This window comes from Ambystoma mexicanum, chromosome 1p (assembly GCF_040938575.1).
Source record: "Ambystoma mexicanum isolate Mex_15411 chromosome 1p, UKY_AmexF1_1, whole genome shotgun sequence".
Lineage (NCBI taxonomy): Eukaryota > Metazoa > Chordata > Amphibia > Caudata > Ambystomatidae > Ambystoma > Ambystoma mexicanum.
Genome location: NC_090921.1, coordinates 1,473,977,629 through 1,474,003,950, shown reverse-complemented (window position 1 = coordinate 1,474,003,950; position 26,322 = coordinate 1,473,977,629). Strand labels below are relative to the sequence as shown.

General features: G+C 42.5%; 20 non-coding genes across 20 annotated transcripts; all 20 read right to left on the bottom strand.

Annotated features, from left to right (window-relative positions):
• Window positions 1–1,063: 1,063 nt before the first annotated feature.
• On the bottom strand, window positions 1,064–1,137 carry TRNAI-AAU (transfer RNA isoleucine (anticodon AAU)). Its single transcript has one exon. It is a non-coding gene; the product is annotated as a tRNA-Ile (tRNA).
• A 723-nt stretch (window positions 1,138–1,860) lies between these two features.
• On the bottom strand, window positions 1,861–1,934 carry TRNAI-AAU (transfer RNA isoleucine (anticodon AAU)). The gene has a single exon. It is a non-coding gene; the product is annotated as a tRNA-Ile (tRNA).
• A 2,182-nt stretch (window positions 1,935–4,116) lies between these two features.
• TRNAI-AAU (transfer RNA isoleucine (anticodon AAU)) lies at window positions 4,117–4,190 on the bottom strand. Its single transcript has one exon. It is a non-coding gene; the product is annotated as a tRNA-Ile (tRNA).
• Window positions 4,191–5,537: 1,347 nt separating this feature from the next.
• On the bottom strand, window positions 5,538–5,611 carry TRNAI-AAU (transfer RNA isoleucine (anticodon AAU)). The gene has a single exon. It is a non-coding gene; the product is annotated as a tRNA-Ile (tRNA).
• A 725-nt stretch (window positions 5,612–6,336) lies between these two features.
• TRNAI-AAU (transfer RNA isoleucine (anticodon AAU)) lies at window positions 6,337–6,410 on the bottom strand. The gene has a single exon. It is a non-coding gene; the product is annotated as a tRNA-Ile (tRNA).
• A 1,459-nt stretch (window positions 6,411–7,869) lies between these two features.
• On the bottom strand, window positions 7,870–7,943 carry TRNAI-AAU (transfer RNA isoleucine (anticodon AAU)). Its single transcript has one exon. It is a non-coding gene; the product is annotated as a tRNA-Ile (tRNA).
• A 1,054-nt stretch (window positions 7,944–8,997) lies between these two features.
• TRNAI-AAU (transfer RNA isoleucine (anticodon AAU)) lies at window positions 8,998–9,071 on the bottom strand. The gene has a single exon. It is a non-coding gene; the product is annotated as a tRNA-Ile (tRNA).
• A 725-nt stretch (window positions 9,072–9,796) lies between these two features.
• On the bottom strand, window positions 9,797–9,870 carry TRNAI-AAU (transfer RNA isoleucine (anticodon AAU)). Its single transcript has one exon. It is a non-coding gene; the product is annotated as a tRNA-Ile (tRNA).
• A 1,792-nt stretch (window positions 9,871–11,662) lies between these two features.
• TRNAI-AAU (transfer RNA isoleucine (anticodon AAU)) lies at window positions 11,663–11,736 on the bottom strand. Its single transcript has one exon. It is a non-coding gene; the product is annotated as a tRNA-Ile (tRNA).
• A 1,504-nt stretch (window positions 11,737–13,240) lies between these two features.
• On the bottom strand, window positions 13,241–13,314 carry TRNAI-AAU (transfer RNA isoleucine (anticodon AAU)). The gene has a single exon. It is a non-coding gene; the product is annotated as a tRNA-Ile (tRNA).
• Window positions 13,315–14,038: 724 nt separating this feature from the next.
• Window positions 14,039–14,112, bottom strand: TRNAI-AAU (transfer RNA isoleucine (anticodon AAU)). Its single transcript has one exon. It is a non-coding gene; the product is annotated as a tRNA-Ile (tRNA).
• Window positions 14,113–15,616: 1,504 nt separating this feature from the next.
• Window positions 15,617–15,690, bottom strand: TRNAI-AAU (transfer RNA isoleucine (anticodon AAU)). Its single transcript has one exon. It is a non-coding gene; the product is annotated as a tRNA-Ile (tRNA).
• A 1,523-nt stretch (window positions 15,691–17,213) lies between these two features.
• TRNAI-AAU (transfer RNA isoleucine (anticodon AAU)) lies at window positions 17,214–17,287 on the bottom strand. The gene has a single exon. It is a non-coding gene; the product is annotated as a tRNA-Ile (tRNA).
• Window positions 17,288–18,292: 1,005 nt separating this feature from the next.
• Window positions 18,293–18,366, bottom strand: TRNAI-AAU (transfer RNA isoleucine (anticodon AAU)). Its single transcript has one exon. It is a non-coding gene; the product is annotated as a tRNA-Ile (tRNA).
• A 724-nt stretch (window positions 18,367–19,090) lies between these two features.
• TRNAI-AAU (transfer RNA isoleucine (anticodon AAU)) lies at window positions 19,091–19,164 on the bottom strand. The gene has a single exon. It is a non-coding gene; the product is annotated as a tRNA-Ile (tRNA).
• A 724-nt stretch (window positions 19,165–19,888) lies between these two features.
• On the bottom strand, window positions 19,889–19,962 carry TRNAI-AAU (transfer RNA isoleucine (anticodon AAU)). Its single transcript has one exon. It is a non-coding gene; the product is annotated as a tRNA-Ile (tRNA).
• A 725-nt stretch (window positions 19,963–20,687) lies between these two features.
• Window positions 20,688–20,761, bottom strand: TRNAI-AAU (transfer RNA isoleucine (anticodon AAU)). The gene has a single exon. It is a non-coding gene; the product is annotated as a tRNA-Ile (tRNA).
• A 1,925-nt stretch (window positions 20,762–22,686) lies between these two features.
• On the bottom strand, window positions 22,687–22,760 carry TRNAI-AAU (transfer RNA isoleucine (anticodon AAU)). The gene has a single exon. It is a non-coding gene; the product is annotated as a tRNA-Ile (tRNA).
• A 1,175-nt stretch (window positions 22,761–23,935) lies between these two features.
• Window positions 23,936–24,009, bottom strand: TRNAI-AAU (transfer RNA isoleucine (anticodon AAU)). Its single transcript has one exon. It is a non-coding gene; the product is annotated as a tRNA-Ile (tRNA).
• A 724-nt stretch (window positions 24,010–24,733) lies between these two features.
• On the bottom strand, window positions 24,734–24,807 carry TRNAI-AAU (transfer RNA isoleucine (anticodon AAU)). Its single transcript has one exon. It is a non-coding gene; the product is annotated as a tRNA-Ile (tRNA).
• Window positions 24,808–26,322: the final 1,515 nt, after the last annotated feature.

Sequence of the window (26,322 nt, the reverse complement as noted above, 5' to 3'; positions counted from 1 at the left end):
TAACCGGCCAGCTGAGAGGAATATTTCTGACTGGACCATAAGAGGGAGGCCAGTTGCAGGGGGATTTCTTCTTCCCTTGGAAAAAAAATGCCTAACTCATTCACACATAAAACCCTTATCCTCACAACAACCTAAAGAAAAACTACATGTGATCTGAAGGAAATTCATGAATATGACAATTATCTTCAAACTGACTTGTAGCCTGCATCACATTTAAGTAGAACTGGGACAAAGAAGGTTAAATGCATCTCATTGGTCATTTCCCACAGCAGTACTGACCTGTGACCATTTATGGACTGCTGCTTCCAACAAAACAGCAAACTAGTCATAGTAAATCTAAAGCTGTGGGTGGGAATTCTGCATCAATCTCATGCTTCTGCAGAAATATTTCCCAAATTGACAAAGTGGCCAATACTGGGATCAAATTCGCTAACTTGGCTTGATTAGAACCATGCTCAGTCAGAAAAAGTATGCCTTCTGACTGGAGCATAGGAGGGAGGCCAGTTGCAGGGGGGAGTTTTCTTCCTTTGAAAGAAAATGCCTAACTCATTCACAAATACAACCCTTATCCTCACAACAACATTGGTTATGTCCGCAGTAGTACTGACCCGTGACTATGTATGCAGAGCTGCTTCCAACAAAACAGCAATCTTGTGTTAGTAACTCTAAAGCTGTGAGTGCCAATTCTGCATCAATCTCATCCTTCTGCAGAAATATTTCCCAAATTGACAAAGTGGCCAATACTGGGATCAAATTCGCTAACTTGGCGTGATTAGCACCATGCTCAGTCAGAAAAAGTAAGCCTTCTGACTGGAGCATAGGAGGGAAGCCAGTTGCAGGGGGGAGTTTTCTTCCCTTGAAAGAAAATGCCTAACTCATTCACAAATACAACCCTTATCCTCACAACAACATTGGTTATGTCCGCAGCAGTACTGACCCGTGACTATGTATGCACAGCTGCTTCCAACAAAACAGCAATCTTGTGTTAGTAACTCTAAAGCTGTGAGTGCCAATTCTGCATCAATCTCATGCTTCTGCAGAAATATTTCCCAAAATGACAAAGTGGCCAATACGGGGATCGAACCCGTGACCTTGGCGTTATTAGCACCACGCTCTAACCAACTGAGCTAACCGACCAGCTGAGAGTCCTGTTTCTGACTGGAGCATTAGAGGGAGGCCAGTTGCAGGGGGATTTTTTCTTCCCTTGGAAAAAAAATGCCTAAGTCATTCACACATAAAACCCTTATCCTCACAACAACCTAAAGAAAAACTACATGTGATCTGAAGGAAATTCATGAATATGACAATAATCTTCAAACTGACTTGTAGCCTGCATCACATTTAAGTAGAACTGGGACAAAGAAGGTTAAATGCATCTCATTGGTCATTTCCCACAGCAGTACTGACCTGTGACCATTTATGGACTGCTGCTTCCAACAAAACAGCAAACTTGTCATAGTAAATCTAAAGCTGTGGGTGGGAATTCTGCATCAATCTAATGCTTCTGCAGACATTTTTCCCAAATTGACAAAGTGGCCAATACTGGGATCAAATTCGCTAACTTGGCGTGATTAGCACCATGCTCAGTCAGAAAAAGTATGCTTCTGACTGGAGCATAGGAGGGAGGCCAGTTGCAGGGGGGAGTTTCTTTCCTTGAAAGAAAATGCCTAACTCATTCACAAATACAACCCTTATCCTCACAACAACATTGGTTATGTCCGCAGCAGTACTGACCCGTGACTATGTATGCACAGCTGCTTCCAGCAAAACAGCAATCTTGTGTTAGTAACTCTAAAGCTGTGAGTGCCAATTCTGCATCAATCTCATCCTTCTGCAGAAATATTTCCCAAAATGACAAAGTGGCCAATACGGGGATCGAACCCGTGACCTTGGTGTTATTAGCACCACGCTCTAACCAACTGAGCTAACCAGCCAGCTGAGAGGAATATTTCTGACTGGACCATAAGAGGGAGGCCAGTTGCAGGGGGATTTTTTCTTCCCTTGGAAAAAAAATGCCTAACTCATTCACACATAAAACCCTTATCCTCACAACAACCTAAAGAAAAACTACATGTGATCTGAAGGAAATTCATGAATATGACAATTATCTTCAAACTGACTTGTAGCCTGCATCACATTTAAGTAGAACTGGGACAAAGAAGGTTAAATGCATCTCATTGGTCATTTCCCACAGCAGTACTGACCTGTGACCATTTATGGACTGCTGCTTCCAACAAAACAGCAAACTAGTCATAGTAAATCTAAAGCTGTGGGTGGGAATTCTGCATCAATCTCATGCTTCTGCAGAAATATTTCCCAAATTGACAAAGTGGCCAATACTGGGATCAAATTCGCTAACTTGGCTTGATTAGAACCATGCTCAGTCAGAAAAAGTATGCCTTCTGACTGGAGCATAGGAGGGAGGCCAGTTGCAGGGGGGAGTTTTCTTCCTTTGAAAGAAAATGCCTAACTCATTCACAAATACAACCCTTATCCTCACAACAACATTGGTTATGTCTGCAGCAGTACTGACCCGTGAATATGTATGCACAGCTGCTTCCAACAAAACAGCAATCTTGTGTTAGTAACTCTAAAGCTGTGAGTGCCAATTCTGCATCAATCTCATCCTTCTGCAGAAATATTTCCCAAATTGACAAAGTGGCCAATACTGGGATCAAATTCGCTAACTTGGCGTGATTAGCACCATGCTCAGTCAGAAAAAGTATGCTTCTGACTGGAGCATAGGAGGGAGGCCAGTTGCAGGGGGGAGTTTTCTTTCCTTGAAAGAAAATGCCTAACTCATTCACAAATACAACCCTTATCCTCACAACAACATTGGTTATGTCCCGCAGCAGTATTGACCCGTGACTATGTATGCACAGCTGCTTCCAACAAAACAGCAATCTTGTGTTAGTAACTCTAAAGCTGTGAGTGCCAATTCTGCATCAATCTCATCCTTCTGCAGAAATATTTCACAAAATGATAAAGTGGCCAATACGGGGATCGAACCTGTGACCTTGGCATTATTAGCACCATGCTCTAACCAACTGAGCTAACCGGCCAGCTGAGAGGAATATTTCTGACTGGACCATAAGAGGGAGGCCAGTTGCAGGGGGATTTCTTCTTCCCTTGGAAAAAAAATGCCTAACTCATTCACACATAAAACCCTTATCCTCACAACAACCTAAAGAAAAACTACATGTGATCTGAAGGAAATTCATGAATATGACAATTATCTTCAAACTGACTTGTAGCCTGCATCACATTTAAGTAGAACTGGGACAAAGAAGGTTAAATGCATCTCATTGGTCATTTCCCACAGCAGTACTGACCTGTGACCATTTATGGACTGCTGCTTCCAACAAAACAGCAAACTAGTCATAGTAAATCTAAAGCTGTGGGTGGGAATTCTGCATCAATCTCATGCTTCTGCAGAAATATTTCCCAAATTGACAAAGTGGCCAATACTGGGATCAAATTCGCTAACTTGGCTTGATTAGAACCATGCTCAGTCAGAAAAAGTATGCCTTCTGACTGGAGCATAGGAGGGAGGCCAGTTGCAGGGGGGAGTTTTCTTCCTTTGAAAGAAAATGCCTAACTCATTCACAAATACAACCCTTATCCTCACAACAACATTGGTTATGTCCGCAGTAGTACTGACCCGTGACTATGTATGCAGAGCTGCTTCCAACAAAACAGCAATCTTGTGTTAGTAACTCTAAAGCTGTGAGTGCCAATTCTGCATCAATCTCATCCTTCTGCAGAAATATTTCCCAAATTGACAAAGTGGCCAATACTGGGATCAAATTCGCTAACTTGGCGTGATTAGCACCATGCTCAGTCAGAAAAAGTAAGCCTTCTGACTGGAGCATAGGAGGGAAGCCAGTTGCAGGGGGGAGTTTTCTTCCCTTGAAAGAAAATGCCTAACTCATTCACAAATACAACCCTTATCCTCACAACAACATTGGTTATGTCCGCAGCAGTACTGACCCGTGACTATGTATGCACAGCTGCTTCCAACAAAACAGCAATCTTGTGTTAGTAACTCTAAAGCTGTGAGTGCCAATTCTGCATCAATCTCATGCTTCTGCAGAAATATTTCCCAAAATGACAAAGTGGCCAATACGGGGATCGAACCCGTGACCTTGGCGTTATTAGCACCACGCTCTAACCAACTGAGCTAACCGGCCAGCTGAGAGATATATTTCTAACTGGAGCATAAGAGGGAGGCCAGTTGCAGGGGGATTTTTTCTTCCCTTGGAAAAAAAATGCCTAACTCATTCACACAGACAACCCTTATCCTCACAACAACCTAAAGAAAAACTCCATGTGATCTGAAGGAAATTCATGAATATTACAATTATCTTCAAACTGACTTGTGGCCTGCATCACATTTAAGTAGTACTGTGACAAAGAAGGTTAAATGCATCTCATTGGTCATTTCCCACAGCAGTACTGACCTGTGACCATTTATGGACTGCTGCTTCCAACAAAACAGCAAACTTGTCATAGTAAATCTAAAGCTGTGGGTGGGAATTCTGCATCAATCTAATGCTTCTGCAGACATTTTTCCCAAATTGACAAAGTGGCCAATACTGGGATCAAATTCGCTAACTTGGCGTGATTAGCACCATGCTCAGTCAGAAAAAGTATGCTTCTGACTGGAGCATAGGAGGGAGGCCAGTTGCAGGGGGGAGTTTTCTTTCCTTGAAAGAAAATGCCTAACTCATTCACAAATACAACCCTTATCCTCACAACAACATTGGTTATGTCCGCAGCAGTACTGACCCGTGACTATGTATGCACAGCTGCTTCCAACAAAACAGCAATCTTGTGTTAGTAACTCTAAAGCTGTGAGTGCCAATTCTGCATCAATCTCATCCTTCTGCAGAAATATTTCCCAAAATGACAAAGTGGCCAATACGGGGATCGAACCCGTGACCTTGGTGTTATTAGCACCACGCTCTAACCAACTGAGCTAACCGGAGAGCTGAGAGTCTTTTTCCCTTGGAAAAAAATGCCTAACTCATTCACACATAAAACCTTTATCCTCACAACAACCTAAAGAAAAACTACATGTGATCTGAAGGAAATTCATGAATATGACAATTATCTTCAAACTGACTTGTATCCTGCATCACATTTAAGTAGAACTGGGACAAAGAAGGTTCTAATGCTTCTGCAGACATTTTTCCCAAATTGACAAAGTGGCCAATACTGGGATCAAATTCGCTAACTTGGCGTGATTAGCACCATGCTCAGTCAGAAAAAGTATGCCTTCTGACTGGAGCATAGGAGGGAGGCCAGTTGCAGGGGGGAGTTTTCTTTCCTTGAAAGAAAATGCCTAACTCATTCACAAATACAACCCTTATCCTCACAACAACATTGGTTATGTCCGCAGCAGTACTGACCCGTGACTATGTATGCACAGCTGCTTCCAACAAAACAGCAATCTTGTGTTAGTAACTCTAAAGCTGTGAGTGCCAATTCTGCATCAATCTCATCCTTCTGCAGAAATATTTCCCAAAATGACAAAGTGGCCAATACGGGGATCGAACCCGTGACCTTGGCGTTATTAGCACCACGCTCTAACCAACTGAGCTAACCGGCCAACTGAGATGAATATTTCTGACTGGACCATAAGAGGGAGGCCAGTTGCAGGGGGATTTTTTCTTCCCTTGGAAAAAAAATGCCTAACTCATTCACACATAAAACCCTTATCCTCACAACAACCTAAAGAAAAACTACATGTGATCTGAAGGAAATTCATGAATATGACAATTATCTTCAAACTGACTTGTAGCCTGCATCACATTTAAGTAGAACTGGGACAAAGAAGGTTAAATGCATCTCATTGGTCATTTCCCACAGCAGTACTGACCTGTGACCATTTATGGACTGCTGCTTCCAACAAAACAGCAAACTAGTCATAGTAAATCTAAAGCTGTGGGTGGGAATTCTGCATCAATCTCATGCTTCTGCAGAAATATTTCCCAAATTGACAAAGTGGCCAATACTGGGATCAAATTCGCTAACTTGGCTTGATTAGAACCATGCTCAGTCAGAAAAAGTATGCCTTCTGACTGGAGCAAAGGAGGGAGGCCAGTTGCAGGGGGGAGTTTTCTTCCTTTGAAAGAAAATGCCTAACTCATTCACAAATACAACCCTTATCCTCACAACAACATTGGTTATGTCCGCAGCAGTACTGACCCGTGACTATGTATGCACAGCTGCTTCCAACAAAACAGCAATCTTGTGTTAGTAACTCTAAAGCTGTGAGTGCCAATTCTGCATCAATCTCATCCTTCTGCAGAAATATTTCCCAAAATGACAAAGTGGCCAATACGGGGATCGAACCCGTGACCTTGGCGTTATTAGCACCACGCTCTAACCAACTGAGCTAACCAGCCAGCTGAGAGTCTTTTTCCCTTGGAAAAAAATGCCTAACTCATTCAAACATAAAACCCTTATCCTCACAACAACCTAAAGAAAAACTACATGTGATCGGAAGGAAATTCATGAATATGACAATTATCTTCAAACTGACTTGTATCCTGCATCACATTTAAGTAGAACTGGGACAAAGAAGGTTAAATGCATCTCATTGGTCATTTCCCACAGCAGTACTGACCTGTGACCATTTATGGACTGCTGCTTCCAACAAAACAGCAAACTTGTCATAGTAAATCTAAAGCTGTGGGTGGGAATTCTGCATCAATCTCATGCTTCTGCAGAAATATTTCCCAAATTGACAAAGTGGCCAATACTGGGATCAAATTCGCTAACTTGGCATGATTAGCACCATGCTCAGTCAGAAAAAGTATGCCTTCTGACTGGAGCATAGGAGGGAGGCCAGTTGCAGGGGGGAGTTTTCTTCCCTTGAAAGAAAATGCCTAACTCATTCACAAATACAACCCTTATCCTCACAACAACATTGGTTATGTCCGCAGTAGTACTGACCCGTGACTATGTATGCAGAGCTGCTTTCAACAAAACAGCAATCTTGTGTTAGTAACTCTAAAGCTGTGAGTGCCAATTCTGCATCAATCTCATGCTTCTGCAGAAATATTTCCCAAAATGACAAAGTGGGCAATACGGGGATCGAACCCGTGACCTTGGCGTTATTAGCACCACGCTCTAACCAACTGAGCTAACAGGCATATTTCTAACTGGAGCATAAGAGGGAGGCCAGTTGCAGGGGGATTTTTTCTTCCCTTGGAAAAAAAATGCCTAACTCATTCACACAGACAACCCTTATCCTCACAACAACTTAAAGAAAAACTCCATGTGATCTGAAGGAAATTCATGAATATTACAATTATCTTCAAACTGACTTGTGGCCTGCATCACATTTAAGTAGTACTGCGACAAAGAAGGTTAAATGCATCTCATTGGTCATTTCCCACAGCAGTACTGACCTGTGACCATTTATGGACTGCTGCTTCCAACAAAACAGCAAACTTGTCATAGTAAATCTAAAGCTGTGGGTGGGAATTCTGCATCAATCTAATGCTTCTGCAGACATTTTTCCCAAATTGACAAAGTGGCCAATACTGGGATCAAATTCGCTAACTTGGCGTGATTAGCACCATGCTCAGTCAGAAAAAGTATGCTTCTGACTGGAGCATAGGAGGGAGGCCAGATGCAGGGGGGAGTTTTCTTTCCTTGAAAGAAAATGCCTAACTCATTCACAAATACAACCCTTATCCTCACAACATTGGTTATGTCCGCAGCAGTACTGACCCGTGACTATGTATGCACAGCTGCTTCCAACAAAATAGCAATCTTGTGTTAGTAACTCTAAAGCTGTGAGTGCCAATTCTGCATCAATCTCATCCTTCTGCAGAAATATTTCCCAAAATGACAAAGTGGCCAATACGGGGATCGAACCCGTGACCTTGGCGTTATTAGCACCACGCTCTAACCAACTGAGCTAACCGGCCAGCTGAGAGGCATATTTCTGACTGGACCATAAGAGGGAGGCCAGTTGCAGGGGGATTTTTTCTTCCCTTGGAAAAAAAATGCCTAACTCATTCACACATAAAACCCTTATCCTCACAACAACCTAAAGAAAAACTACATGTGATCTGAAGGAAATTCATGAATATGACAATTATCTTCAAACTGACTTGTAGGCTGCATCACATTTAAGTAGAACTGGGACAAAGAAGGTTAAATGCATCTCATTGGTCATTTCCCACAGCAGTACTGACCTGTGACCATTTATGGACTGCTGCTTCCAACAAAACAGCAAACTAGTCATAGTAAATCTAAAGCTGTGGGTGGGAATTCTGCATCAATCACATGCTTCTACAGAAATATTTCCCAAATTGACAAAGTGGCCAATACTGGGATCAAATTCGCTAACTTGGCTTGATTAGCACCATGCTCAGTCAGAAAAAGTATGCCTTCTGACTGGAGCATAGGAGGGAGGCCAGTTGCAGGGGGGAGTTTTCTTCCTTTGAAAGAAAATGCCTAACTCATTCACAAATACAACCCTTATCCTCACAACAACATTGGTTATGTCCGCAGCAGTACTGACCCGTGACTATGTATGCACAGCTGCTTCCAACAAAACAGCAATCTTGTGTTAGTAACTCTAAAGCTGTGAGTGCCAATTCTGCATCAATCTCATCCTTCTGCAGAAATATTTCCCAAATTGACAAAGTGGCCAATACTGGGATCAAATTCGCTAACTTGGCGTGATTAGCACCATGCTCAGTCAGAAAAAGTAAGCCTTCTGACTGGAGCATAGGAGGGAGGCCAGTTGCAGGGGGGAGTTTTCTTCCCTTGAAAGAAAATGCCTAACTCATTCACAAATACAACCCTTATCCTCACAACAACATTGGTTATGTCCGCAGCAGTACTTACCCGTGACTATGTATGCACAGCTGCTTCCAACAAAACAGCAATCTTGTGTTAGTAACTCTAAAGCTGTGAGTGCCAATTCTGCATCAATCTCATGCTTCTGCAGAAATATTTCCCAAAATGACAAAGTGGCCAATACGGGGATCGAACCCGTGACCTTGGCGTTATTAGCACCGCGCTCTAACCAACTGAGCTAACCGGCCAGCTGAGAGGAATATTTCTGACTGGACCATAAGAGGGAGGCCAGTTGCAGGGGGATTTTTTCTTCCCTTGGAAAAAAAATGCCTAACTCATTCACACATAAAACCCTTATCCTCACAACAACCTAAAGAAAAACTACATGTGATCTGAAGGAAATTCATGAATATGACAATTATCTTCAAACTGACTTGTAGCCTGCATCACAATTAAGTAGAACTGGGACAAAGAAGGTTAAATGCATCTCATTGGTCATTTCCCACAGCAGTACTGACCTGTGACCATTTATGGACTGCTGCTTCCAACAAAACAGCAAACTAGTCATAGTAAATCTAAAGCTGTGGGTGGGAATTCTGCATCAATCTCATGCTTCTGCAGAAATATTTCCCAAATTGACAAAGTGGCCAATACTGGGATCAAATTCGCTAACTTGGCTTGATTAGAACCATGCTCAGTCAGAAAAAGTATGCCTTCTGACTGGAGCATAGGAGGGAGGCCAGTTGCAGGGGGGAGTTTTCTTCCTTTGAAAGAAAATGCCTAACTCATTCACAAATACAACCCTTATCCTCACAACAACATTGGTTATGTCCGCAGCAGTACTGACCCGTGACTATGTATGCACAGCTGCTTCCAACAAAACAGCAATCTTGTGTTAGTAACTCTAAAGCTGTGAGTGCCAATTCTGCATCAATCTCATCCTTCTGCAGAAATATTTCCCAAAATGACAAAGTGGCCAATACGGGGATCGAACCCGTGACCTTGGCGTTATTAGCACCACGCTCTAACCAACTGAGCTAACCGGCCAGCTGAGAGTCTTTTTCCCTTGGAAAAAAATGCCTGACTCATTCACACATAAAACCCTTATCCTCACAACAACCTAAAGAAAAACTACATGTGATCTGAAGGAAATTCATGAATATGACAATTATCTTCAAACTGACTTGTAGCCTGCATCACATTTAAGTAGAACTGGGACAAAGAAGGTTAAATGCATCTCATTGGTCATTTCCCACAGCAGTACTGACCTGTGACCATTTATGGACTGCTGCTTCCAACAAAACAGCAAACTTGTCATAGTAAATCTAAAGCTGTGGGTGGGAATTCTGCATCAATCTCATGCTTCTGCAGAAATATTTCCCAAATTGACAAAGTGGCCAATACTGGGATCAAATTCGCTAACTTGGCGTGATTAGCACCATGCTCAGTCAGAAAAAGTATGCCTTCTGACTGGAGCATAGGAGGGAGGCCAGTTGCAGGGGGGAGTTTTCTTCCCTTGAAAGAAAATGCCTAACTCATTCACAAATACAACCCTTATCCTCACAACAACATTGGTTATGTCCGCAGTAGTACTGACCCGTGACTATGTATGCAGAGCTGCTTCCAACAAAACAGCAATCTTGTGTTAGTAACTCTAAAGCTGTGAGTGCCAATTCTGCATCAATCTCATCCTTCTGCAGAAATATTTCCCAAATTGACAAAGTGGCCAATACTGGGATCAAATTCGCTAACTTGGCGTGATTAGCACCATGCTCAGTCAGAAAAAGTAAGCCTTCTGACTGGAGCATAGGAGGGAGGCCAGTTGCAGGGGGGAGTTTTCTTCCCTTGAAAGAAAATGCCTAACTCATTCACAAATACAACCCTTATCCTCACAACAACATTGGTTATGTCCGCAGCAGTACTGACCCGTGACTATGTATGCACAGCTGCTTCCAACAAAACAGCAATCCTGTGTTAGTAACTCTAAAGCTGTGAGTGCCAATTCTGCATCAATCTCATGCTTCTGCAGAAATATTTCCCAAAATGACAAAGTGGCCAATACGGGGATCGAACCCGTGACCTTGGCGTTACTCTAACCAACTGAGCTAATCGGCCAGCTGAGAGGCATATTTCTAACTGGAGCATAAGAGGGAGGCCAGTTGCAGGGGGATTTTTTCTTCCCTTGGAAAAAAAATGCCTAACTCATTCACACAGACAACCCTTATCCTCACAACAACCTAAAGAAAAACTCCATGTGATCTGAAGGAAATTCATGAATATTACAATTATCTTCAAACTGACTTGTGGCCTGCATCACATTTAAGTAGTACTGCGACAAAGAAGGTTAAATGCATCTCATTGGTCATTTCCCACAGCAGTACTGACCTGTGACCATTTATGGACTGCTGCTTTCAACAAAACAGCAAACTTGTCATAGTAAATCTAAAGCTGTGGGTGGGAATTCTGCATCAATCTAATGCTTCTGCAGACATTTTTCCCAAATTGACAAAGTGGCCAATACTGGGATCAAATTCGCTAACTTGGCGTGATTAGCACCATGCTCAGTCAGAAAAAGTATGCTTCTGACTGGAGCATAGGAGGGAGGCCAGTTGCAGGGGGGAGTTTTCTTTCCTTGAAAGAAAATGCCTAACTCATTCACAAATACAACCCTTATCCTCACAACAACATTGGTTATGTCCGCAGCAGTACTGACCCGTGACTATATATGCACAGCTGCTTCCAACAAATTAGCAATCTTGTGTTAGTAACTCTAAAGCTGTGAGTGCCAATTCTGCATCAATCTCATCCTTCTGCAGAAATATTTCCCAAAATGACAAAGTGGCCAAAACGGGGATCGAACCCGTGACCTTGGCGTTATTAGCACCACGCTCTAACCAACTGAGCTAACCGGCCAGCTGAGAGGCATATTTCTGACTGGACCATAAGAGGGAGGCCAGTTGCAGGGGGATTTTTTCTTCCCTTGGAAAAAAAATGCCTAACTCATTCACACATAAAACCCTTATCCTCACAACAACCTAAAGAAAAACTACATGTGATCTGAAGGAAATTCATGAATATGACAATTATCTTCAAACTGACTTGTAGCCTGCATCACATTTAAGTAGAACTGGGACAAAGAAGGTTAAATGCATCTCATTGGTCATTTCCCACAGCAGTACTGACCTGTGACCATTTATGGACTGCTGCTTCCAACAAAACAGCAAACTAGTCATAGTAAATCTAAAGCTGTGGGTGGGAATTCTGCATCAATCACATGCTTCTGCAGAAATATTTCCCAAATTGACAAAGTGGCCAATACTGGGATCAAATTCGCTAACTTGGCTTGATTAGCACCATGCTCAGTCAGAAAAAGTATGCCTTCTGACTGGAGCATAGGAGGGAGGCCAGTTGCAGGGGGGAGGTTTCTTCCTTTGAAAGAAAATGCCTAACTCATTCACACATAAAACCCTTATCCTCACAACAACCTAAAGAAAACCTACATGTGATCTGAAGGAAATTCATGAATATGACAATTATCTTCAAACTGACTTGTATCCTGCATCACATTTAAGTAGAACTGGGACAAAGAAGGTTAAATGCATCTCATTGGTCATTTCCCACAGCAGTACTGACCTGTGACCATTTAGGGACTGCTGCTTCCAACAAAACAGCAAACTTGTCATAGTAAATCTAAAGCTGTGGGTGGGAATTCTGCATCAATCTCATGCTTCTGCAGAAATATTTCCCAAATTGACAAAGTGGCCAATACTGGGATCAAATTTGCTAACTTGGCGTGATTAGCACCATGCTTAGTCAGAAAAAGTATGCCTTCTGACTGGAGCATAGGAGGGAGGCCAGTTGCAGGGGGGAGTTTTCTTCCCTTGAAAGAAAATGCCTAACTCATTCACAAATACAACCCTTATCCTCACAACAACATTGGTTATGTCCGCAGTAGTACTGATCCGTGACTATGTATGCACAGCTGCTTCCAACAAAACAGCAATCTTGTGTTAGTAACTCTAAAGCCGTGAGTGCCAATTCTGCATCAATCTCATCCTTCTGCAGAAATATTTCCCAAATTGACAAAGTGGCCAATACTGGGATCAAATTCGCTAACTTGGCGTGATTAGCACCATGCTCAGTCAGAAAAAGTAAGCCTTCTGACTGGAGCATAGGAGGGAGGCCAGTTGCAGGGGGGAGTTTCCTTCCCTTGAAAGAAAATGCCTAACTCATTCACAAATACAACCCTTATCCTCACAACAACATTGGTTATGTCCGCAGCAGTACTGACCCGTGACTATGTATGCACAGCTGCTTCCAACAAAACAGCAATCTTGTGTTAGTAACTCTAAAGCTGTGAGTGCCAATTCTGCATCAATCTCATCCTTCTGCAGAAATATTTCCCAAAATGACAAAGTGGCCAATACGGGGATCGAACCCGTGACCTTGGCGTTATTAGCACCACGCTCTAACCAACTGAGCTAACAGGCCAGCTGAGAGGCATATTTCTAACTGGAGCATAAGAGGGAGGCCAGTTGCAGGGGGATTTTTTCTTCCCTTGGAAAAAAAATGCCTAACTCATTCACACATAAAACCCTTATCCTCACAACAACCTAAAGAAAAACTACATGTGATCTGAAGGAAATTCATGAATATTACAATTATCTTCAAACTGACTTGTGGCCTGCATCACATTTAAGTAGTACTGCGACAAAGAAGGTTAAATGCATCTCATTGGTCATTTCCCACAGCAGTACTGACCTGTGACCATTTATGGACTGCTGCTTCCAACAAAACAGCAAACTTGTCATAGTAAATCTAAAGCTGTGGGTGGGAATTCTGCATCAATCTAATGCTTCTGCAGACATTTTTCCCAAATTGACAAAGTGGCCAATACTGGGATCAAATTCGCTAACTTGGCGTGATTAGCACCATGCTCAGTCAGAAAAAGTATGCTTCTGACTGGAGCATAGGAGGGAGGCCAGTTGCAGGGGGGAGTTTTCTTTCCTTGAAAGAAAATGCCTAACTCATTCACAAATACAACCCTTATCCTCACAACAACATTGGTTATGTCCGCAGCAGTACTGACCCGTGACTATATATGCACAGCTGCTTCCAACAAATTAGCAATCTTGTGTTAGTAACTCTAAAGCTGTGAGTGCCAATTCTGCATCAATCTCATCCTTCTGCAGAAATATTTCCCAAAATGACAAAGTGGCCAAAACGGGGATCGAACCCGTGACCTTGGCGTTATTAGCACCACGCTCTAACCAACTGAGCTAACCGGCCAGCTGAGAGGCATATTTCTGACTGGACCATAAGAGGGAGGCCAGTTGCAGGGGGATTTTTTCTTCCCTTGGAAAAAAAATGCCTAACTCATTCACACATAAAACCCTTATCCTCACAACAACCTAAAGAAAAACTACATGTGATCTGAAGGAAATTCATGAATATGACAATTATCTTCAAACTGACTTGTAGCCTGCATCACATTTAAGTAGAACTGGGACAAAGAAGGTTAAATGCATCTCATTGGTCATTTCCCACAGCAGTACTGACCTGTGACCATTTATGGACTGCTGCTTCCAACAAAACAGCAAACTAGTCATAGTAAATCTAAAGCTGTGGGTGGGAATTCTGCATCAATCACATGCTTCTGCAGAAATATTTCCCAAATTGACAAAGTGGCCAATACTGGGATCAAATTCGCTAACTTGGCTTGATTAGCACCATGCTCAGTCAGAAAAAGTATGCCTTCTGACTGGAGCATAGGAGGGAGGCCAGTTGCAGGGGGGAGGTTTCTTCCTTTGAAAGAAAATGCCTAACTCATTCACACATAAAACCCTTATCCTCACAACAACCTAAAGAAAACCTACATGTGATCTGAAGGAAATTCATGAATATGACAATTATCTTCAAACTGACTTGTATCCTGCATCACATTTAAGTAGAACTGGGACAAAGAAGGTTAAATGCATCTCATTGGTCATTTCCCACAGCAGTACTGACCTGTGACCATTTAGGGACTGCTGCTTCCAACAAAACAGCAAACTTGTCATAGTAAATCTAAAGCTGTGGGTGGGAATTCTGCATCAATCTCATGCTTCTGCAGAAATATTTCCCAAATTGACAAAGTGGCCAATACTGGGATCAAATTTGCTAACTTGGCGTGATTAGCACCATGCTTAGTCAGAAAAAGTATGCCTTCTGACTGGAGCATAGGAGGGAGGCCAGTTGCAGGGGGGAGTTTTCTTCCCTTGAAAGAAAATGCCTAACTCATTCACAAATACAACCCCTATCCTCACAACAACATTGGTTATGTCCGCAGTAGTACTGATCCGTGACTATGTATGCACAGCTGCTTCCAACAAAACAGCAATCTTGTGTTAGTAACTCTAAAGCCGTGAGTGCCAATTCTGCATCAATCTCATCCTTCTGCAGAAATATTTCCCAAATTGACAAAGTGGCCAATACTGGGATCAAATTCGCTAACTTGGCGTGATTAGCACCATGCTCAGTCAGAAAAAGTAAGCCTTCTGACTGGAGCATAGGAGGGAGGCCAGTTGCAGGGGGGAGTTTCCTTCCCTTGAAAGAAAATGCCTATCTCATTCACAAATACAACCCTTATCCTCACAACAACATTGGTTATGTCCGCAGCAGTACTGACCCGTGACTATGTATGCACAGCTGCTTCCAACAAAACAGCAATCTTGTGTTAGTAACTCTAAAGCTGTGAGTGCCAATTCTGCATCAATCTCATCCTTCTGCAGAAATATTTCCCAAAATGACAAAGTGGCCAATACGGGGATCGAACCCGTGACCTTGGCGTTATTAGCACCACGCTCTAACCAACTGAGCTAACAGGCCAGCTGAGAGGCATATTTCTAACTGGAGCATAAGAGGGAGGCCAGTTGCAGGGGGATTTTTTCTTCCCTTGGAAAAAAAATGCCTAACTCATTCACACATAAAACCCTTATCCTCACAACAACCTAAAGAAAAACTACATGTGATCTGAAGGAAATTCATGAATATGACAATTATCTTCAAACTGACTTGTAGCCTGCATCACATTTAAGTAGAACTGGGACAAAGAAGGTTAAATGCATCTCATTGGTCATTTCCCACAGCAGTACTGACCTGTGACCATTTATGGACTGCTGCTTCCAACAAAACAGCAAACTTGTCATAGTAAATCTAAAGCTGTGGGTGGGAATTCTGCATCAATCTAATGCTTCTGCAGACATTTTTCCCAAATTGACAAAGTGGCCAATACTGGGATCAAATTCGCTAACTTGGCGTGATTAGCACCATGCTCAGTCAGAAAAAGTATGCTTCTGACTGGAGCATAGGAGGGAGGCCAGTTGCAGGGGGGAGTTTCCTTCCCTTGAAAGAAAATGCCTAACTCATTCACAAATACAACCCTTATCCTCACAACAACATTGGTTATGTCCGCAGCAGTACTGACCCGTGACTATGTATGCACAGCTGCTTCCAACAAAACAGCAATCTTGTGTTAGTAACTCTAAAGCTGTGAGTGCCAATTCTGCATCAATCTCATCCTTCTGCAGAAATATTTCCCAAAATGACAAAGTGGCCATTACGGGGATCGAACCCGTGACCTTGGTGTTATTAGCACCACGCTCTAACCAACTGAGCTAACCAGCCAGCTGAGAGACATATTTCTAACTGGAGCATAAGAGGGAGGCCAGTTGCAGGGGGATTTTTTCTTCCCTTGGAAAAAAAATGCCTAACTCATTCACACATAAAACCCTTATCCTCACAACAACCTAAAGAAAAACTACATGTGATCTGAAGGAAATTCATGAATATGACAATTATCTTCAAACTGACTTGTAGCCTGCATCACATTTAAGTAGAACTGGGACAAAGAAGGTTAAATGCATCTCATTGGTCATTTCCCACAGCAGTACTGACCTGTGACCATTTATGGACTGCTGCTTCCAACAAAACAGCAAACTAGTCATAGTAAATCTAAATCTGTGGGTGGGAATTCTGCATCAATCTCATGCTTCTGCAGAAATATTTCCCAAATTGACCAAGTGGCCAATACTGGGATCAAATTCGCTAACTTGGCGTGATTAGAACCATGCTCAGTCAGAAAAAGTATGCCTTCTGACTGGAGCATAGGAGGGAGGCCAGTTGCAGGGGGGAGTTTTCTTCCTTTGAAAGAAAATGCCTAACTCATTCACAAATACAACCCTTATCCTCACAACAACATTGGTTATGTCCGCAGCAGTACTGACCCGTGACTATGTATGCACAGCTGCTTCCAACAAAACAGCAATCTTGTGTTAGTAACTCTAAAGCTGTGAGTGCCAATTCTGCATCAATCTCATCCTTCTGCAGAAATATTTCCCAAAATGACAAAGTGGCCAATACGGGGATCGAACCCGTGACCTTGGCGTTATTAGCACCACGCTCTAACCAACTGAGCTAACCGGCCAGCTGAGAGTCTTTTTCCCTTGGAAAAAAATGCCTAACTCATTCACACATAAAACCCTTATCCTCACAACAACCTAAAGAAAAACTACATGTGATCTGAAGGAAATTCATGAATATGACAATTATCTTCAAACTGACTTGTATCCTGCATCACATTTAAGTAGAACTGGGACAAAGAAGGTTAAATGCATCTCATTGGTCATTTCCCACAGCAGTACTGACCTGTGACCATTTATGGACTGCTGCTTCCAACAAAACAGCAAACTTGTCATAGTAAATCTAAAGCTGTGGGTGGGAATTCTGCATCAATTTCATGCTCCTGCAGAAATATTTCCCAAATTGACAAAGTGGCCAATACTGGGATCAAATTCGCTAACTTGGCGTGATTAGCACCATGCTCAGTCAGAAAAAGTATGCCTTCTGACTGGAGCATAGGAGGGAGGCCAGTTGCAGGGGGGAGTTTTCTTCCCTTGAAAGAAAATCCCTAACTCATTCACAAATACAACCCTTATCCTCACAACAACATTGGTTATGTCCGCAGTAGTACTGACCCGTGACTATGTATGCAGAGCTGCTTCCAACAAAACAGCAATCTTGTGTTAGTAACTCTAAAGCTGTGAGTGCCAATTCTGCATCAATCTCATCCTTCTGCAGAAATATTTCCCAAATTGACAAAGTGGCCAATACTGGGATCAAATTCGCTAACTTGGCGTGATTAGCACCATGCTCAGTCAGAAAAAGTAAGCCTTCTGACTGGAGCATAGGAGGGAGGCCAGTTGCAGGGGGGAGTTTTCTTCCCTTGAAAGAAAATGCCTAACTCATTCACAAATACAACCCTTATCCTCACAACAACATTGGTTATGTCCGCAGCAGTACTGACCCGTGACTATGTATGCACAGCTGCTTCCAACAAAACAGCAATCTTGTGTTAGTAACTCTAAAGCTGTGAGTGCCAATTCTGCATCAATCTCATACTTCTGCAGAAATATTTCCCAAAATCACAAAGTGGCCAATACGGGGATCGAACCCGTGACCTTGGCGTTATTAGCACCACGCTCTAACCAACTGAGCTAACCGGCCAGCTGAGAGGCATATTTCTAACTGGAGCATAAGAGGGAGGCCAGTTGCAGGGGGATTTTTTCTTCCCTTGGAAAAAAATGCCTAACTCATTCACACATAAAACCCTTATCCTCACAACAACCTAAAGAAAAACTACATGTGATCTGAAGGAAATTCATGAATATGACAATTATCTTCAAACTGACTTGTAGCCTGCATCACATTTAAGTAGAACTGGGACAAAGAAGGTTAAATGCATCTCATTGGTCATTTCCCACAGCAGTACTGACCTGTGACCATTTATGGACTGCTGCTTCCAACAAAACAGCAAACTAGTCATAGTAAATCTAAAGCTGTGGGTGGGAATTCTGCATCAATCACATGCTTCTACAGAAATATTTCCCAAATTGACAAAGTGGCCAATACTGGGATCAAATTCGCTAACTTGGCTTGATTAGCACCATGCTCAGTCAGAAAAAGTATGCCTTCTGACTGGAGCATAGGAGGGAGGCCAGTTGCAGGGGGGAGTTTTCTTCCTTTGAAAGAAAATGCCTAACTCATTCACAAATACAACCCTTATCCTCACAACAACATTGGTTATGTCCGCAGCAGTACTGACCCGTGACTATGTATGCACAGCTGCTTCCAACAAAACAGCAATCTTGTGTTAGTAACTCTAAAGCTGTGAGTGCCAATTCTGCATCAATCTCATCCTTCTGCAGAAATATTTCCCAAAATGACAAAGTGGCCAATACGGGGATCGAACCCGTGACCTTGGCGTTATTAGCACCACGCTCTAACCAACTGAGCTAACCGGCCAGCTGTGAGGCATATTTCTGACTGGACCATAAGAGGGAGGCCAGTTGCAGGGGGATTTTTTCTTCCCTTGGAAAAAAAATGCCTAACTCATTCACACATAAAACCCTTATCCTCACAACAACCTAAAGAAAAACTACATGTGATCTGAAGGAAATTCATGAATATGACAATTATCTTCAAACTGACTTGTAGCCTGCATCACATTTAAGTAGAACTGGGACAAAGAAGGTTAAATGCATCTCATTGGTCATTTCCCACAGCAGTACTGACCTGTGACCATTTATGGACTGCTGCTTCCAACAAAACAGCAAACTAGTCATAGTAAATCTAAAGCTGTGGGTGGGAATTCTGCATCAATCACATGCTTCTGCAGAAATATTTCCCAAATTGACAAAGTGGCCAATACTGGGATCAAATTCGCTAACTTGGCGTGATTAGCACCATGCTCAGTCAGAAAAAGTATGCTTCTGACTGGAGCATAGGAGGGAGGCCAGTTGCAGGGGGGAGTTTCCTTCCCTTGAAAGAAAATGCCTAACTCATTCACAAATACAACCCTTATCCTCACAACAACATTGGTTATGTCCGCAGCAGTACTGACCCGTGACTATGTATGCACAGCTGCTTCCAACAAAACAGCAATCTTGTGTTAGTAACTCTAAAGCTGTGAGTGCCAATTCTGCATCAATCTCATCCTTCTGCAGAAATATTTCCCAAAATGACAAAGTGGCCAATACGGGGATCAAACCCGTGACCTTGGCGTTATTAGCACCACGCTCTAACCAACTGAGCTAACCGGCCAGCTGAGAGACATATTTCTAACTGGAGCATAAGAGGGAGGCCAGTTGCAGGGGGATTTTTTCTTCCCTTGGAAAAAAAATGCCTAACTCATTCACACATAAAACCCTTATCCTCACAACAACCTAAAGAAAAACTACTTGTGATCTGAAGGAAATTCATGAATATGACAATTATCTTCAAACTGACTTGTAGCCTGCATCACATTTAAGTAGAACTGGGACAAAGAAGGTTAAATGCATCTCATTGGTCATTTCCCACAGCAGTACTGACCTGTGACCATTTATGGACTGCTGCTTCCAACAAAACAGCAAACTAGTCATAGTAAATCTAAAGCTGTGGGTGGGAATTCTGCATCAATCTCATGCTTCTGCAGAAATATTTCCCAAATTGACAAAGTGGCCAATACTGGGATCAAATTCGCTAACTTGGCTTGATTAGAACCATGCTCAGTCAGAAAAAGTATGCCTTCTGACTGGAGCATAGGAGGGAGGCCAGTTGCAGGGGGGAGTTTTCTTCCTTTGAAAGAAAATGCCTAACTCATTCACAAATGCAACCCTTATCCTCACAACAACATTGGTTATGTCCGCAGCAGTACTGACCCGTGACTATGTATGCACAGCTGCTTCCAACAAAACAGCAATCTTGTGTTAGTAACTCTAAAGCTGTGAGTGCCAATTCTGCATCAATCTCATCCTTCTGCAGAAATATTTCCCAAAATGACAAAGTGGCCAATACGGGGATCGAACCCGTGACCTTGGCGTTATTAGCACCACGCTCTAACCAACTGAGCTAACCGGCCAGCTGAGAGTGTTTTTCCCTTGGAAAAAAATGCCTAACTCATTCACACATAAAACCCTTATCCTCACAACAACCTAAAGAAAAACTACATGTGATCTGAAGGAAATTCATGAATATGACAATTATCTTCAAACTGACTTGTATCCTGCATCACATTTAAGTAGAACTGGGACAAAGAAGGTTAAATGCATCTCATTGGTCATTTCCCACAGCAGTACTGACCTGTGACCATTTATGGACTGCTGCTTCCAACAAAACAGCAAACTTGTCATAGTAAATCTAAAGCTGTGGGTGGGAATTCTGCATCAATCTCATGCTTCTGCAGAAATATTTCCCAAATTGACAAAGTGGCCAATACTGGGATCAAATTCGCTAACTTGGCGTGATTAGCACCATGCTCAGTCAGAAAAAGTATGCCTTCTGACTGGAGCATAGGAGGGAGGCCAGTTGCAGGGGGGAGTTTTCTTCCCTTGAAAGAAAATGCCTAACTCATTCACAAATACAAACCTTATCCTCACAACAACATTGGTTATGTCCGCAGTAGTACTGACCCGTGACTATGTATGCAGAGCTGCTTCCAACAAAACAGCAATCTTGTGTTAGTAACTCTAAAGCTGTGAGTGCCAATTCTGCATCAATCTCATCCTTCTGCAGAAATATTTCCCAAAATGACAAAGTGGCCAACACTGGGATCAAATTCGCTAACTTGGCGTTATTAGCACCACGCTCTAACCAACTGAGCTAACCGGCCAGCTGAGAGGCATATTTCTGACTGGACCATAAGAGGGAGGCCAGTTGCAGGGGGATTTTTTCTTCCCTTGGAAAAAAAATGCCTAACTCATTCACACATAAAACCCTTATCCTCACAACAACCTAAAGAAAAACTACATGTGATCTGAAGGAAATTCATGAATATGACAATTATCTTCAAACTGACTTGTAGCCTGCATCACATTTAAGTAGAACTGGGACAAAGAAGGTTAAATGCATCTCATTGGTCATTTCCCACAGCAGTACTGACCTGTGACCATTTATGGACTGCTGCTTCCAACAAAACAGCAAACTAGTCATAGTAAATCTAAAGCTGTGGGTGGGAATTCTGCATCAATCACATGCTTCTGCAGAAATATTTCCCAAATTGACAAAGTGGCCAATACTGGGATCAAATTCGCTAACTTGGCTTGATTAGCACCATGCTCAGTCAGAAAAAGTATGCCTTCTGACTGGAGCATAGGAGGGAGGCCAGTTGCAGGGGGGAGTTTTCTTCCTTTGAAAGAAAATGCCTAACTCATTCACACATAAAACCCTTATCCTCACAACAACCTAAAGAAAACCTACATGTGATCTGAAGGAAATTCATGAATATGACAATTATCTTCAAACTGACTTGTATCCTGCATCACATTTAAGTAGAACTGGGACAAAGAAGGTTAAATGCATCTCATTGGTCATTTCCCACAGCAGTACTGACCTGTGACTATGTATGCACAGCTGCTTCCAACAAAACAGCAATCTTGTGTTAGTAACTCTAAAGCTGTGAGTGCCAATTCTGCATCAATCTCATCCTTCTGCAGAAATATTTCCCAAATTGACAAAGTGGCCAATACTGGGATCAAATTCGCTAACTTGGCGTGATTAGCACCATGCTCAGTCAGAAAAAGTAAGCCTTCTGACTGGAGCATAGGAGGGAGGCCAGTTGCAGGGGGGAGTTTCCTTCCCTTGAAAGAAAATGCCTAACTCATTCACAAATACAACCCTTATCCTCACAACAACCTTGGTTATGTCCGCAGCAGTACTGACCCGTGACTATGTATGCACAGCTGCTTCCAACAAAACAGCAATCTTGTGTTAGTAACTCTAAAGCTGTGAGTGCCAATTCTGCATCAATCTCATCCTTCTGCAGAAATATTTCCCAAAATGACAAAGTGGCCAATACAGGGATCGAACCCGTGACCTTGGCGTTATTAGCACCACGCTCTAACCAACTGAGCTAACCGGCCAGCTGAGAGGCATATTTCTGACTGGACCATAAGAGGGAGGCCAGTTGCAGGGGGATTTTTTCTTCCCTTGGAAAAAAAATGCCTAACTCATTCACACATAAAACCCTTATCCTCACAACAACCTAAAGAAAAACTACATGTGATCTGAAGGAAATTCATGAATATGACAATTATCTTCAAACTGACTTGTAGCCTGCATCACATTTAAGTAGAACTGGGACAAAGAAGGTTAAATGCATCTCATTGGTCATTTCCCACAGCAGTACTGACCTGTGACCATTTATGGACTGCTGCTTCCAACAAAACAGCAAACTAGTCATAGTAAATCTAAAGCTGTGGGTGGGAATTCTGCATCAATCACATGCTTCTGCAGAAATATTTCCCAAATTGACAAAGTGGCCAATACTGGGATCAAATTCGCTAACTTGGCTTGATTAGCACCATGCTCAGTCAGAAAAAGTATGCCTTCTGACTGGAGCATAGGAGGGAGGCCAGTTGCAGGGGGGAGTTTTCTTCCTTTGAAAGAAAATGCCTAACTCATTCACACATAAAACCCTTATCCTCACAACAACCTAAAGAAAACCTACATGTGATCTGAAGGAAATTCATGAATATGACAATTATCTTCAAACTGACTTGTATCCTGCATCACATTTAAGTAGAACTGGGACAAAGAAGGTTAAATGCATCTCATTGGTCATTTCCCACAGCAGTACTGACCTGTGACTATGTATGCACAGCTGCTTCCAACAAAACAGCAATCTTGTGTTAGTAACTCTAAAGCTGTGAGTGCCAATTCTGCATCAATCTCATCCTTCTGCAGAAATATTTCCCAAATTGACAAAGTGGCCAATACTGGGATCAAATTCGCTAACTTGGCGTGATTAGCACCATGCTCAGTCAGAAAAAGTAAGCCTTCTGACTGGAGCATAGGAGGGAGGCCAGTTGCAGGGGGGAGTTTCCTTCCCTTGAAAGAAAATGCCTAACTCATTCACAAATACAACCCTTATCCTCACAACAACCTTGGTTATGTCCGCAGCAGTACTGACCCGTGACTATGTATGCACAGCTGCTTCCAACAAAACAGCAATCTTGTGTTAGTAACTCTAAAGCTGTGAGTGCCAATTCTGCATCAATCTCATCCTTCTGCAGAAATATTTCCCAAAATGACAAAGTGGCCAATACAGGGATCGAACCCGTGACCTTGGCGTTATTAGCACCACGCTCTAACCAACTGAGCTAACCGGCCAGCTGAGAGGCATATTTCTAACTGGAGCATAAGAGGGAGGCCAGTTGCAGGGGGATTTTTTCTTCCCTTGGAAAAAAAATGCCTAACTCATTCACACATAAAACCCTTATCCTCACAACAACCTAAAGAAAAACTACATGTGATCTGAAGGAAATTCATGAATATGACAATTATCTTCAAACTGACTTGTAGCCTGCATCACATTTAAGTAGAACTGGGACAAAGAAGGTTAAATGCATCTCATTGGTCATTTCCCACAGCAGTACTGACCTGTGACCTTTTATGGACTGCTGCTTCCAACAAAACAGCAAACTTGTCATAGTAAATCTAAAGCTGTGGGTGGGAATTCTGCATCAATCTAATGCTTCTGCAGACATTTTTCCCAAATTGACAAAGTGGCCAATACTGGGATCAACTTCGCTAACTTGGCCTGATTAGCACCATGCTCAGTCAGAAAAAGTATGCTTCTGACTGGAGCATAGGAGGGAGGCCAGTTGCAGGGGGGAGTTTTCTTTCCTTGAAAGAAAATGCCTAACTCATTCACAAATACAACCCTTATCCTCACAACAACATTGGTTATGTCCGCAGCAGTACTGACCCGTGACTATGTATGCACAGCTGCTTCCAACAAAACAGAAATCTTGTGTTAGTAACTCTAAAGCTGTGAGTGCCAATTCTGCATCAATCTCATCCTTCTGCAGAAATATTTCCCAAAATGACAAAGTGGCCAATACGGGGATCGAATCCGTGACCTTGGCGTTATTAGCACCACGCTCTAACCAACTGAGCTAACCGGCCAGCTGAGAGGAATATTTCTGACTGGACCATAAGAGGGAGGCCAGTTGCAGGGGGATTTTTTCTTCCCTTGGAAAAAAAATGCCTAACTCATTCACACATAAAACCCTTATCCTCACAACAACCTAAAGAAAAACTACATGTGATCTGAAGGAAATTCATGAATATGACAATTATCTTCAAACTGACTTGTAGCCTGCATCACATTTAAGTAGAACTGGGACAAAGAAGGTTAAATGCATCTCATTGGTCATTTCCCACAGCAGTACTGACCTGTGACCATTTATGGACTGCTGCTTCCAACAAAACAGCAAACTAGTCATAGTAAATCTAAAGCTGTGGGTGGGAATTCTGCATCAATCTCATGCTTCTGCAGAAATATTTCCCAAATTGACAAAGTGGCCAATATTGGGATCAAATTTGCTAACTTGGCGTGATTAGCACCATGCTCAGTCAGAAAAAGTATGCCTTCTGACTGGAGCATAGGAGGGAGGCCAGTTGCAGGGGGGAGTTTTCTTCCCTTGAAAGAAAATGCCTAACTCATTCACAAATACAACCCTTATCCTCACAACAACATTGGTTATGTCCGCAGTAGTACTGATCCGTGACTATGTATGCACAGCTGCTTCCAACAAAACAGCAATCTTGTGTTAGTAACTCTAAAGCCGTGAGTGCCAATTCTGCATCAATCTCATCCTTCTGCAGAAATATTTCCCAAATTGACAAAGTGGCCAATACTGGGATCAAATTCGCTAACTTGGCGTGATTAGCACCATGCTCAGTCAGAAAAAGTAAGCCTTCTGACTGGAGCATAGGAGGGAGGCCAGTTGCAGGGGGGAGTTTCCTTCCCTTGAAAGAAAATGCCTAACTCATTCACAAATACAACCCTTATCCTCACAACAACATTGGTTATGTCCGCAGCAGTACTGACCCGTGACTATGTATGCACAGCTGCTTCCAACAAAACAGCAATCTTGTGTTAGTAACTCTAAAGCTGTGAGTGCCAATTCTGCATCAATCTCATCCTTCTGCAGAAATATTTCCCAAAATGACAAAGTGGCCAATACGGGGATCGAACCTCTAACCAACTGAGCTAACCGGCCAGCTGAGAGACATATTTCTAACTGGAGCATAAGAGGGAGGCCAGTTGCAGGGGGATTTTTTCTTCCCTTGGAAAAAAAATGCCTAACTCATTCACACATAAAACCCTTATCCTCACAACAACCTAAAGAAAAACTACATGTGATCTGAAGGAAATTCATGAATATGACAATTATCTTCAAACTGACTTGTATCCTGCATCACATTTAAGTAGAACTGGGACAAAGAAGGTTAAATGCATCTCATTGGTCATTTCCCACAGCAGTACTGACCTGTGACCATTTATGGACTGCTGCTTCCAACAAAACAGCAAACTTGTCATAGTAAATCTAAAGCTGTGGGTGGGAATTCTGCATCAATTTCATGCTTCTGCAGAAATATTTCCCAAATTGACAAAGTGGCCAATACTGGGATCAA